This window comes from Macaca thibetana, chromosome 7 (genome assembly GCF_024542745.1).
Source record: "Macaca thibetana thibetana isolate TM-01 chromosome 7, ASM2454274v1, whole genome shotgun sequence".
NCBI classification, from domain to species: Eukaryota; Metazoa; Chordata; class Mammalia; order Primates; family Cercopithecidae; genus Macaca; species Macaca thibetana.
This window is the reverse complement of record NC_065584.1, coordinates 31320658-31335275: the sequence shown is the minus strand read 5'-3', so window position 1 is coordinate 31335275 and position 14618 is coordinate 31320658.

The following is a 14618-nucleotide window of genomic DNA, read 5'->3' as shown; positions in this document are numbered from 1 at the left end:
ACAAAAAGACAAATATTATATGATTCTATTTATATGAAGTACTTAAAGTAGTCAAACTCATTGAGCAGAAAACAGAATGATGATCCAGGGAATGCGGGGAGAGGAAAATGGGGCATTTTTGTTTAATGGGCACAGAGTTTCAGTTTTATAAAATAAGAAGAATTATGAAGATGGATGGTGGTGATGTTTGTACAATATTGTGAATGTACTTAATATCACTGATGTGTAGTTTAAAATGGATTAAGATGGTAAACTTTACATGCATTTTATCACAACAAAAAAAATTGGAAAAGCACTAAAATCAAAGATACTGATTTCCCCCAATTGATCCATAGATTTAATGCAATCCCAATGAAAATATCAGTAGGTTTTTAAAAAACTGAAATGGACAAACATATTCTAAAATTTATATTGAAATGCAAAGACCTCCTAATAGCCAAAACAATTTTGAAAAAATACAAAGTTGGAAGATTTATACTACCAGACTTCAGGAGATACTATAAAGCTACAGCAATAAAGTATTGGCGTAGGGATAGGCATATTAATGAATGGAATAGAATGGAGAGTTCAAATGTAGATCCATAGACATGTATGGTCAGTTGCTTTTCTACAAAACTACTGAGGTTTACTATGAGGAAAGGATAGTCTTTTCAACAAATGATGCTGAAACAGTTGGCTATCCATTTGGAAGAAACCCCAAAGACCCCAAAAAACAAAAAGGCTTAATTCTTCTTACTTCACACCACACACAGAATTCAACTCAAAATGAATCATAGACCTTGGGACAAGTAATACCATGTGTCAACTTGACTGGGTCACAGGTGCCCATACATTTGGTGAAACATCATTCTGAGTGTTTCTGTGCAGGTGTTTTTGGATGGAATTAATATTTAACTTGGTAGGCTGGAAAAAGCCAAGTGCTCTCCCTAATGTGGATGGATCTCGTCTAATAAGTTGAAAGACTGACTAGAACAAAAAGGCTGACACTCCTTTGAGTAAGAGAGGATTCCTCCTGCCTGATGGCATTTGAGCTGGGCCATCAACTTTTTCCTGCCTTTGGACTTGAACTAAAACATTGGCTCTTCCTGGGTCTTGAGCCTGCATTGGAACTATACCATCAGCTTTCCTGATTCTCAGGCCTTTGGACTTGGCTGGAACTATACTGTCAGCTCTACTGGTTCTCCAGCTTGCCGACTCACCCTGCAGATCTTGTGACTTGTCAGTCTCCATCATCATGTGAGCCAATTCATTATAATAAATATCTTTTCATATCTCTATATATCTCCTGATGAATCTGTTTCTCTGGAGAACTCTAATTAAAAAACCCTTAAACTTTTGTTCATTGAAGGACACTGTAGCAGGCTGAATAATGGCCTCCCACAGATGTCCATATCCTAATCCTGGGACTGTGCATATATAACCTTACATGGTAACACACTCTTCAGATGTGATCAAATTAAGGATCTTGAGATAGGGAGATTTTCCTGGATTACCCAAGTGGGCCCAGTGTAATTACAAGGGTCCTTTTAAGGGGGGTGGGAGAAGGGTCAGAGTAGATGTGATGACAGAAGCAGAGGTTGGAATGATGCAGGGCCACCAGCCAAAAAAATGCGGAAAGCCTCTAGAAGCTAGAAAAGGCAAGGAAATGAATTTTCCCCTTGAGTCTCCAGAAGGAACATTGTCCTGCCAACACCTAATTTTAGCTCCATGAAATTGACTTCTGACCTCCAGAACTATGAAATAGTACATTTGTGTTGCTTTTAGTCAGTAAATTTGTGGCGATTTGTCACAGCATCAATAGGAAACAAATACAGATGCTATTAAGAAAATGAAAACTCAAGCCAAGTCTTGCAAGAAAACTCACACACTCACATACACACACACATTCACACACTCACACACACTCTCACACACTCAACACACTACACACACATTCACACACACTCACACACTCTCACACACACACTCTCACACACACATACACACACACCCTGACTTTTACCAAGAATACATAAAGAAGTCTTACCGTTCAATAAGAAAAACAACTTGATTTAAAAATGGACAAAATATTTGAACAGACAAAAAAGATATACAAATGGCTGATAGGCACACAATAAAGCATATCATTAATTGTTAGGAAAATGCAGGTTAAAACCACAAGATCCTACCACATACCCATTAGAACAGCTAAAATTGAAAAGATTGCTAATGCCAAGTACTGATGAGGATTTAGAACAATTAAAACTTGCATACATCACTGGTGGGAATGCAAAATGGTCAACCACTTTGGAAAATTGTTAGCTAGTTTCTTATAAAGTTAAACATACGTTTACTATACAACCCAGAATTCCACTTTTATTTACTCAAGATAAATCAGCACATATGTCCATGCAAAGATTTGTACAAAAGTGTTTATAGCAACTTTACTTGTGATAGTTGAAAACCAGAAACAATCCCAAATGTCCACCAACCAGTGGTAATTGTTACTATGATATGACAGTATCTTGGAATAACACTCCACAATAAAAAGGACTGAACTACAGACACACAACAGCATAAATGAATCTCAAAAGCATTACACTAAATGAATTAAGTTGGACCAGAAAAGTATATACTCTATGATTATAGTTATATAAAATTCCAGGAAAGGCAAAACTAGAATATCACAAAGTGGTTGTCTGGGGCCAGGAGTAGATCTGGGCAAAGGGGCAGGAAGGAGCTTTTTGGGGGTGAAGGGAGCATTCCATATCTTGATTGTGTGATAAGCTAGGTGTTAATATTTTAGAGGACCACATGATCTCTGTTGCAACTACTTAATTTTGTCACTGTAGCATGAAAGGAGCCATAAACAATATGTAAACAAATGGGTATAGCTGGATTTGTCTCACGGGCTATAGTTTGCTGATCCCTGGTCTAGATCCATCAAGCCGTACTCTTAGAATGGATGCATTTTACTGTATGTAAATTATGCCTTAATACAGTTGACAAAAATAACAAAAAATCAAAAGTAATACGTAGCTATTTTTGAAGTTAATTTTTTGGAAATCTGCATACAGAAAATATACAAAGCACATGTACATAGCTTGATGAATTTTAATTTTAGCATTCTGGTAGATGTGGAATAGTATCTCATTGTGGTCAATTTGTACTTCGCTGATGACAACTCACATTGAGCATCTTTTTCTGTGCTTATTGGCCATCTGAATTTTTTTTGGTGTGTGAAATGCCTATTTAAGTCTTTTTCTTGTTTTAAAATTTGGTTGGTTATATTTTTTCCTTACTGATTTGTGTGAATTCTTCATCTACTCTGGATATAAGTCTCTGTCAGAGATGAGTTTTGCCAATATATTCTTCCAATCTGTGATTGCTTTTTTACTCTCTTATGGGTGTCTTTTGATAAACAGAAGCACTATTTTTAATGCCAATTTATCAATATTTTTCTTTACATGAGTGCTTCCATGACCCATTTAAGACATCTTTGCTTACCCAAAGATAATTGAAATATTTCTCTATGTTTACTTGAAAGAGCTTTACTTTTTACCTTTCACATTTAGTTTTTCAATCTGGAAATGGGTTCTGTGAATGAATATCCAATTGACCCATTTCCATATATTGAAAAGGCAACTGTTTCCCACTTCACTGCAGGGACACAATTATGATAAGTCAAATAACCCTATGTGTGTGGTTCTGTTTCTCTATTCTGCTCCATTGGTCTAGTTCTCTGTCTTTGCACCAACAACATACTGTTTGAATTAGAACTTTATACATTCTTACCATCTGCTGTAAAGTTCTCAAGTTTTGTTTTTCTACTTCAAGATTACCTGTTTTATATTGAGCCTTTGGATTTCCATACAAATTTTAGAATCAGATTGTTAATTTCTCTAAAAAACTGCTGGGGATCTGATTGGGACTACATTAAATATATAGATCAATTCATGAACAATTTACCTCTTTACAATATTGAGTCTTATAATTCATGAACATTGTATATCCTCTCACTTATTTGGGATTTATTTTCTCTCAGTAACTTTTCATAATTTTTATGTAAGAATTTTTGTGCATCTTTTGTTATATATATATATTTTTAGGTATGAGATTTCTAAAATGCTATTGTAAACTGTATCTTTTTTAAAATTATATTTTCTAATTGTTTGGTTCTGGTATGTAGGGGTATAATTGGTTTTTGTGTTTTAACTTATATCCAGGGCTTTTACTAAGTTCACTTATTAATTGTAATCATTTATTTATTATTTTACAAATTTTCCACATAATTATGCTGCCTGCAAATAGTGACTATTTTATTTCCTCATTTCTAATTCTTAAACTTTTAATTTCTTTTCTTTGCCTAACTTCTCTGGCTAGCTTCTCAGCACAATGTTCAACAGAAGTGATATTTGTGAATATTTGTGTCTCATTCTCAATTTCATGAGGAAAGGAGAAATGGGGGAAAAGAAGGCTTTTAATAATTTACAACTATTGTGAAAGTGAGGTTTATTGTGGGTTTTTCATAAATAGCCTTTTTTAAAATAATGAAGTTCTAATTTATTCTTAGTTTGCTAAGAGTTGTTTTAAAATCATGGGTAACAAATTCTATCAACATTTTTTCTGCATCTGTTAAAATAACCACATGTTTCTGTCTTTTCTGCAAATATAGTGAATTATATTGATTTTTGAATGATTAAAAAAAACCTTGGTTTCCTATAATAACCCTAAGTAGTTGTGACATATTTTCCTTTTTATATAACAACTCTGGGTTTGATTGGCTAGTATTTCATTTTTATATAACTCTAGGTTTGATTGGCTAGCATTTATATTTGTGAGGGATATGGACCTATATTTTTTCCTTTTCTGTAATTTCCTTATCATATTTTATATCTGATTACACTGGCCAGATTATACTCCCTACAAATAATAAGTTGGGAAATGTTCTCTCTTCTATTCTCCGGAAGTTTGAGTACAATTGGTGCCATTTTTTCCCCTAAATGTTTGGAAGCATTCACCAATGAAACCGTCTGAGATGTAAACTATAGATTTAAATATTTTAATATATAAAGAGAACGATTCAGATTTTCTGTTTTTTCATATGTCCAAGATTTTTAAAGAAATTTGTTCAGTAATATTTTTTAACTATACCCACACAAAGTTATGATAGTCTCCTATCTTCTTTTTAAGTTTGTAGGCTCTGCAACTGTGTTTCTCTTTTCATTCCCATGTATTAGTCTTTTCTGAGAACGTATTTTCACCTTGTTGTTTTCCTCTTATATACATTTATTTTCTATTTAAATGATTTCTACTCTAATATCCATTATTTCCTTCCCTTCCCCTTCAATATATTGAATATATATTGAATATAATTGAAGAGTATATTCTATTCAATATAATATTGAAGATTATATTCTATTCAATATTCTTTTAGACTTATCCATACATATGTCCTTTTCATTTTTCATAATGATTTCCTGTATTTTTATGTTCACATATGGGATCATTTTTGTCTTGCCTGAGAAGAGCTATCTTTAGTATTCCTTTTAATGTGGGTCCAGTCACAATGGAATATTTATTTTTGTTTCTCTGAAAATGTCGTTACGTTACTTTTACTTTTGAAGTATGTTTTCACTGAGTATTCCAGGTTGGCTTTCTTTTCTTTAAGCACTTTAAAGATGCCATTTCTTGCCTTCTGGTTTCTATCATTTACGTTCTGAAGTCAGCTGTCAGACTTCTTGTTGCTCTTTTTAGGGAGATGCATTTTTTTTTATTATTATTTTTACTATGGCTGCTTTTAAGATTCCTTTGTCTTTAATTTTCAGACGTTTTACTAGGATGTGCTTGGATGTGATTTCTTCTGTATTTATCCTTCTCGGGGTTTGCAGTGCTTCTTGAATATTTGGTTTGATGTCGTTCATCAATTTTGAAAATCCCAGGTCTTTATTTCTTTATTGCTTCCACGAAGCATGTATCTTCTCCACTTCTAGGACTCTAGAGACACATATTTGAGAACTTTTCACCATTTCTCCTAAAACTTTGCTCTCTTTTTGTATTTTGCATGTTTTTTTCTTTGTGTTTTAGTCTGATTTTTTCCAACGGATCTATCTACCAGTAAAATAATCCTTTCTTCATTTTTGTCTATTATGCTGTTAAATCCAGGTATTGAGTTCTTAATTCATTATTGTATTATTCAATGGTAGAATTAATAAATTCCAATTCTGAGATGAACTTCCCCACCTTTTCAATTATTTTCTGGAAGATTTTCATTATATTTATTTAAAAGTTCATGCCTAGTAATGCAAATATCTCTGTTATCAGCAGCTCTGTTTCTATTGACTTTGTCCTCTTTTGTATGCCAGAAGAGTTTATGGAACGCCAGATTTGCATAAGGACAGTCATAGAGGGAGTGATCAAATGTTATCTCCCTCCAGAAAGGGTTCACTCTTTCCTCTGGAAGGCAGGTAGAGCAGGGCAGACCACCTCAGTGCAATCAAGGATTAAGATGATTCAAAGTGGGTTTAGACTTATTAAGGATTGTCCTACCCTTGATGTCCCTTCCTCTCAGCGTGTAGTCTTCCAAAGTTTCTAACAGGGAGCTTGAGATGTTTTCAAGCTCAGTGTTCCACTGTTTTGAAAGCTCTTTGATACCCTCCAACAGTTTTGTGTTTTATCCAGCTTTTCTGTTTATTCTTGGTGGAAACATTGGTCGAATACAAGCTACTCTATTATAATGAGAAGCATAATATAACCGATATATATATATTTTTGAGACCGGGTCTCACTCTGTTGCCCAGGCTGGAATGCAGTGATGTGATCATGGCTCACTGCAACCTCAGCTTCTTGGGCTCAAGTGATTCTCCTGCCTCAGCCTCCCAGGTAAGTGGGACTCTAGGAATGGGGCCACCTTACACCCAGCTAATGTTTGACTTTCTTTGACTTTTTTTTTTTTTTTTTTGTAGAGACAGGATCTTGCCTTGCTGCCCAGGCTGGTCTCAAATTCCTGGGCTCAAGCGATCCTCCTGCCTCAGCCTCCCAAAGTGCTGTGATTACATGCATGAGCCAGTGCACCTGGCCCAATATTCTTTTTTAGAATCTCTAGAACTGTCATTTAGGTTCTGAGCCAGGATTAGAATTCATACATTTTCCAAGCAATATTTATTGAATTTCTACTATGCTTCAGACATTGTTTAGGGGCCAGGGATATAGTAATAAATAGAAAGCAAAAATGTGGTGTTTATATTGCAGTGGGAGAGATAGACAATTAGCAAAATAATTAAGTAAAATATATAGTGTGTTACAAAATGAAAAGTGTCAGGGAAAATAAGAAAGAGAAATAGAAATGTTTAGGGGAATGAGTTATAATTCTGCATAGGATATGCAGGTAAAGTCTCACTGGGAAGGTCTCATATGTATGAAGGCCTGATGGAGGTGAGTAAACAAGTTACGTGGGTATCTGGGGAAGAACATTCTAGGCATAGGGAACAGTAAATGCAAAAGCCATGAGGCAGGGACACAGCCGGTGTGTTGAAGGAAGAACAATGAGGCCAGTGTGGCTGCAGCAGGTGCATGATGACAGCATGGTAGAAGATCGGTCAGAGAGTGCCGGACACGATGGCTCACACCTGTAACCCCAGCAGTTTGGGAGGCTGAGGCTTGAGATCAGGATCACTTGAGGTCAGGAGTTTGCACTCCAGCCTGGGTGACAGAATGAGACTCTATCTTCCTGTCTCAAAAAAAAAAAAAAAAGATAAGTCAGAGAGGAAATGGGGACAATATATGGAGGACCTTGGAGCTTCTTGAAAGGACATTAGCTTTTAGTCTACATGAGATGAGAAGCCCTTGGAGGGTTTGAAGCACAGCAGTGACATGACCAACTTCCAATTTAGCAGGTTCGTTCTGGTCTCTATATGGTGACTAGAAAGAGGGAGGACAATGGCGGAAGCAAGGGGCCTCGTTAGAAGGCAGTAATCTAGGTAGGAAAGAGTTTGTATCAGGGTGTAAAAGAGGAAGTGCTAGGATTGGATATGGGATGAGAATGAGGAGAGTTAAAGATACTCCAAGGGTTTTGGCCTGAGCAACTGGAAGACTGAAAAACCGTTGACTAAGATGAGAACAGCAGGTTTCTAAGAGACACGAATGGGGATAGCAGAAGCTCAAACTTGGACATAATTTGAAATGTTTATTAGACATTCAAATGGAATCAGATGACTGGATATAAAAATATGAAATTTGAGGAAGAGAACTGGGCTGGGAATGTAAATTTAGGAGCCTCAGCCAATAGCAAGGATTTAAAGCTACAACCCCTGAGGAGATGGCCAGAGGAATACATGTAGGTAGAGAAGAGGTAAGGCTCAGGACTGATCTCCAGGCTTCTCCAGCTCTTAGAGGTTCAGGAAATGAGGAGAAACCAGCAAAGGAGATTAGGAAGGAGCCTCCAGAGCTGGAGCAGGAGAATGAGAAGAGCGTGGTATCCAGTAGGGAGTGATCAGCTATGGCACATGTGTTGCAGAGAGGCTCAATTAGGTTAGGATGGGCAACTGACCACTGGATTTAGTGATGTGGAGGCCGTGGGTGTTCTGATACCAGCTGTTTGGTGTCATGGTCGGAAGGAAGGCCTGTTATGTACAGGAGATTGTCAGAAGAGAAATTGGAGACAGTGAGTATGGTCAACTCTTCCAAGAAGTTTTGCAATAGAGTAGACAAAGAAGAGGGGGTGGAAACTGCGTTGGAAAGAGAGGTCAGAACTTTATAAAACTGGAGAAATAGGCCAGGCATGGTGGCTCATGCCTGCAATCTCAACGTTTTGGGAGGTTGAGGTTGGAGGATGACTTGAGGCCAGGAGTTTGAGACTAGTCGGGCAGCATAGTGAGATGCCATCTCTACAAAAAAATCTAAAAATTAGCCAAGTGTGGTAGTGCACACCTGTAATTCCAGTTACTCGGGAGGTCAGCGAGCAAGTTATGTGAGTGGGAGGATTGCTTGACCCCAGGTGTTCAAGGCTGCACTGAGCCATGATAACACCACTGCACTCCAGCCTGGGCAACAGAGTGAGACCCTGTCCCCTCCCACCACCCCTTGCAAAACAAAAACAAAAACAAATAAACAATAAAAAAATACTGAGGGAATAACAGCATGTTTGCTATGATGATTGAGATGGTATAAGAAGGGAGAAATCAGTGATGCAGAGAGAAGGGGAGAATTACTTGAGAATGACTTTGGTTGGGCAAGGGGTAACGGGGGATCCAGTGCACACATAGGGGTTGTCTCAGTCGGGCACATAAACAGTTCAACAGTAGCCACATGGTATAAGCCAAAGGCAGCTTTAGACCACACATTTCCAAGAAGAGGTTAAGGTTTCCGACCTGTCCATCTTATGACTTTATATTTTTCCTGTACTTCACAGTTAGAGAGTTGGCTCCTCTAACAAAAACTCAGCTAAAGGGGGAAAAACGTGCCAAGAGACGGGGGCACCTTCAGAAACAGAAGGTGTTTCTCTCCTGCCCTTGCATTTGGTCCAGGCTGTTTCCTAGGAACTACAATACAAGGTGGCTTGAGGGGAGACAAAGGTCTGTGGGTATGACTCAGCCCTGAAGGTCAGGCTGGCGCTTGAGCTCACTGCAGGGAGGGAAACCCCATCTTTGCCTTGGTTGAGGGTGTTATTATCCATCAGAGTCCCAGGCCTGAAATCTCACAGCCGAGGTGTTCGAGGAGTTTGAGAAGAATGAGGATTAGCTACTTCCCTACAACCCCCTACAATCATGTTATAAAAGGAGCAAGTCACAGACCAAACTATGTCCTTGTAGAGAAATTTATGAACTAACCTTCTACTGGCAGGCAAGCAGAAAACAGTCACACAACCTGTTTTAGAGGCTCAGGGAAGTCCCGCCTTTCTGTCCTTTTAGGTACTCCAAGTGTACTTTGCTTGGAGGGTCCATTCAGGCAAACACCAAGATTCCAGAGGTGGAATTCTTAGTACCGCATAGCCCACTGGCCACCAGAATTTTCTAGAATTCGCTGCTGGCTGGTTATTGAACCGTGTGGGGTTCTGGCTTCGAGCCTCACCCCAGTGAGTAAAGCCCACAGATCCCACTGGATTCTTACACTCTGAGCATGCAAGGGAGAGTAGTTTCAAAACATTTTAGCTAGCCCAGGTATTGTCTTAGTTTCGTTTCCCCCTAAGCAGACCCTAAGACAAACCCTTCGGTACAGATGTTCTATTTGGGAAATGATTTCAGGAAGCACAGTAAGGAAGTAGGAAAAGTAAAACAGGGGAGAGAGAAAAGACAGCAAAAGGTGTGCTAAGGAGCATGTTACTGCTACGGGCAGCTGGGCCTGAGGATACAGCAAACTTCAGTCTTTTCACCAAAGGACTGGGAGCCTGGGGCATTCTACTAATGACTCACATGCCCATTGGCTGAGGATTCCTCCCGGGACATTAACCCTCCTGGTGGTACCTCCTTTGGGCAGAGCAAGTTCCAGTAGCAGCAGAGAAAACACGCAGAAAAGAGAAGAGACACCGGTGTTTGGGGGGACATGGTTAGGCTGTCGCACCACCCTGGCCAACATGGCGAAACCCAGTCTCTACATAAATATATAAAAAATTAGCTAGGCATGGTGGCTCGAGCCTATAGTCCCAACTACCTGGGAGGCTGAGGTGGGAGAATCGCCTGAGCCGGGGAAGTTGAGGCTGCAGTGAGCTGTGACGATGCCACTGCACTCCAGTCTGGGTGACAGAGTGAGACCCTGTCTCAGAAAAATTTAAAGAAAGAAAAGCTCACTTGAGAACTCCCCTCAATGATAGTTTACAAACCTTTAATTTACCAATCAAAATCAGTCTCTGACTTTCACCATGCTGCTTAACCATGTGTTGTTCATGGATCTAGACACAAATAGGAGATGCCCCAACCACGGGCCTCCCCACTAATTACCAACCCTGGCCCTGCACTATGCATTCCTGATGGGAGTCCCGGCAGCCACTGGGTTACAGCTTAACCTGAATGGCACACACAGACACATAAACAGGTGGGCTGTTAAGTAAGGCTGCTCTGAGGGGACCACAAAGCTGACCACAAAGGCTGCTCTGAGGGGACCACAAAGCACCTGCCAGGCAAGGTCCAGGCAAGGTGGAGCATCTGAGGCCCAATGACTAGTTCCTGCCACTTCCTCCCCCTCCCACTCCTTCTCTGTCCATCCCCAGGGCCTTTTATGCTTTTAAAATATCTACCTGGAAAATGCTGTTACCCATCTCTATGCCTGGCAATCTCCTCTACAGCCCTCAAAACCCAACTCAAATACCCCACCTCCTCATACATTCTCCTCCAACTCCAGTCAAATCCCGCATCACCCAAGGAATTTGGTCCTACCTCTGCCTTAGCACTTACTGTACTGTACATATTTTGCCTTTTATGTATTTGCCTTCTTAAGAACAGTGAGAGTAGTTTATTCATCTCTGAATCCCTGGTCCTTAGCTCAATGCCTGGCTCACAGCAGATGCTCAATAAACACTTATTCAATGAATGGTATCTGTGAGGTGGTCAAGGAAGGGGAGTTATCAGGAGAACGGGCCAGGGCTCACTCTTCTTCCTGAATCACCTATTAATACCAAATCGTCACACTCCCAGCCCAAAGCCTCCTCCCAGAAATACAAGGAAGGGAACCGCTAATATCTGAGGTGGAGAGACTTCCTTCACCATGCTGAGCACAAAGGCAGTGCTTGTGGGCTATGCTATGGAGGAGGTTCTGCCCTTTCCTGCTCTGTGGTTTAATGTGTAACTTGTCACCTTCCCTGAATGTCAATTTCTTCTATTTGCCTGTAACATTTTCACCTTGGTTGGTCTCCTTGGTTACAATGTGAAGTTCCAGGCCCAGGCCAGACCTGCCACCAGCCTACCCACCTCTGGATCCATAGTGACTGACAAAGGCTTTGACACCATGGTCTCTGGCCCCAGGAGACTGACCCAGACTTCCCAAATCTGCCAAACACTCTCCGAATCACTCCCGTCCCAGGGCTGGCTAGTGGCTGAGCTCTTAGGAGCCTCAGTTACTCCTGGAGGGTAAGATCCTGGAGGGCATGAGTCTGCCCTGTGCCTCCCACAGAGCCCTGCACCTTGGAGAGGCTCAACACGTATTTGTGGAATTCAGTGGAATTATTGTCCCTTCTTTGCTACAGTTCCTTCATTTGAAGATTCTATTTCTGCCTCCTAGAAGAGTTCACACTAACCTACAAGCTCTCCCTTCTTCCCTTTTTCCCTCCCTACTTTCCTTCCTTCCTTTTTTTTTTTTTTTTTCTGAGACAGAGTTTTGCTCTTGTTGCCCAGGCTGAAGTGCAATGGCGCTATCTCGGCTCACTGCAACCTCCACCTCCTGGGTTCAAGCGATTCTCCAGCCTCAGCCTCCCAAGTAGCTGGGATTACAGTTGCCCACCACCACACCTGGCTAATTTTTGTATTTTTAGTAGAGACGGGGTTTCACCACACTGGCCAGGCTGGTCTCGAACTTCTGACCTCAGGTGATCCACCTGCCTCAGCCTCCCAAAGTACTGGGATTACAGGCGTGAGCCACTGAGCCTGGCCTCCTTCCTTTCTTCTACACATTAAATCAGCACCAAATATGCAGCAGCATGGAGGAGCCCCACAGTGACTAAGACCTTACAGGCATCTCTTCTATGGAGATGACCGGACGGTACAGGACACATCAGCAAACCACAAGGTGACCTCACACAGTGGGAGATGCCATAAGGAAAAAACAGAGGCCCCGCCAGAGGGGAAAAGAGAGGGGTCTGCTCTGGAGAGTGCAGTCAGGGAGGGGGCACTAGAGAAGGTGACAGAACACCAGCGGTGCAGCGTCAGTGTTTTAATGATGCAAAGCTTTTGTTTTAGTTTTAGTTTTAAGATAAGGTCTTGTTCTGTCACCTAGGCCGGAGTGCAATGGCACGATCTCGGCTTGTGCAGCCTCAACCTGCTGGCCTCAAGCAATCCTCCCACCTCAGCCTCCCAAAGTGCGGGGATTACAGGCATGAGCCACTGCGCTTGGCCACAAAGTTTTATTAAAAAAAAAAAAAATCGTAGCTAATGACATAAGAATAACATTTGTTCATTCTGGTGGCAAGTACATGAGCATCTATTACCTTTTGCACTTTTCTGTATTAAAAATGTTTCTGTACTTAAAATGTTTTCTGCATTATATTATCAAATAAAAGCTTCTATTCAACAAGTCACAATTTGTGACACTTGAGCCATAGCTCCTACGAATGACGATTAGCCACCTTGGAGCATTATCACTGGACCCCTGAATTACTCTGGCCCTTGTCTTGTGGCCACCCTTGATTTCCTCTTTTTCTCTTCCTGGTAGACTCTTACTCATCCTTCAAAACCCAGCTCAAAGATTACCTTCCCAGTGAATCCTTCCTTTACCTCCTCTGAGAGAGTCAGTTGTTCCATAACTGTAGTCACTCAGTACGTTGTCTATATATTCCTAATAAATCCTAGCATATTGTATCATTATTTATTTGTGCATATATCTTTTCTTAGTCTGCAGATTCTTCCAGGATATTGTCTGAATCTTGTTGACTCCTTATCTTCAGCTTCTAGCAGAGAGCACACAGTAGCACATTGTAGATTCTCTGTGATGATACTCCACGCTGCCTGTTGGATGTATGAATGAATGTTTAACCTTCAAACAACAAGCTTTCAAAAGTATATTAATAGAATATATTTGTATACAAGGAATATGCTAATTAAAATTAGTTTTATTTATTCATTCACCCAAACTCAGCAAGAACTCCATTTGGCTGCTATTAATGTTTAGTGTGATTTACTGTAAGTACTAGAAATGTAAAAAATGTGTTTCTTTTGAAAGGAAAGCTACAGTTCCTTCTTGTTTTCTTTCATGCCTCCCCCATTTGTCTGAATTAGTAAGGCTTTACTTTTAGTTCAAGTCTTTGCCTCAGACTTGAAAACTACTTGTACGGTAATTTAATTACCTCTGAATCTACTGAAGGCAAATACCAAGCAATCTACGGGGTAAGATTATGGAGTTCCAAGTTATGTATTAAGTCAGCCTCGTGTAATCCTCTAGGCAGTAGATGGTGACCCTCTTACCCCCATTCCGTTGTGTCAGTGCTGGAAGGGAAGCTCAGTTAGAAAATTTGCATCCTTGAGTTAGCCAACAGAAGGGCGGCAGAGTCCTTATATGCAAGCAAATCAAGACAGAGGGCTTTCTGCTCCTTCCAAAGCTCTACGGTTCTTCCTGGAGGGGCATGGATTAATAACCATAAAACCAGAAAGGAGTTGCCACCATCACTGAACAGATTGTGGGGGAAAACGTAGGTCTGGAGCTGGACTGACTTGGTTTCCATCCCAGCTCTGCCTCTTTCAAGGTGGAAATGCTACAGGACCTCCCAGTGCCTCAGTTTCTTAGTTTCTTAATCTGTAAAATGGGATGATAATGGTATCTCCACTTCAGGGGCTGCTGTGAGGATCAGATGAGTGAACATGTGTAAAGTGCCTAGAACAGTGCCTGGATAACATGTGCTCAGGTGCAAAAGAAGCTCCCCAAGAAACTCTCCTGCAGCCCAATTGATTCACAAAGAAAGGACATCTTCATTGCTGCCACTTGTCCCTTGGGTGTTTCCT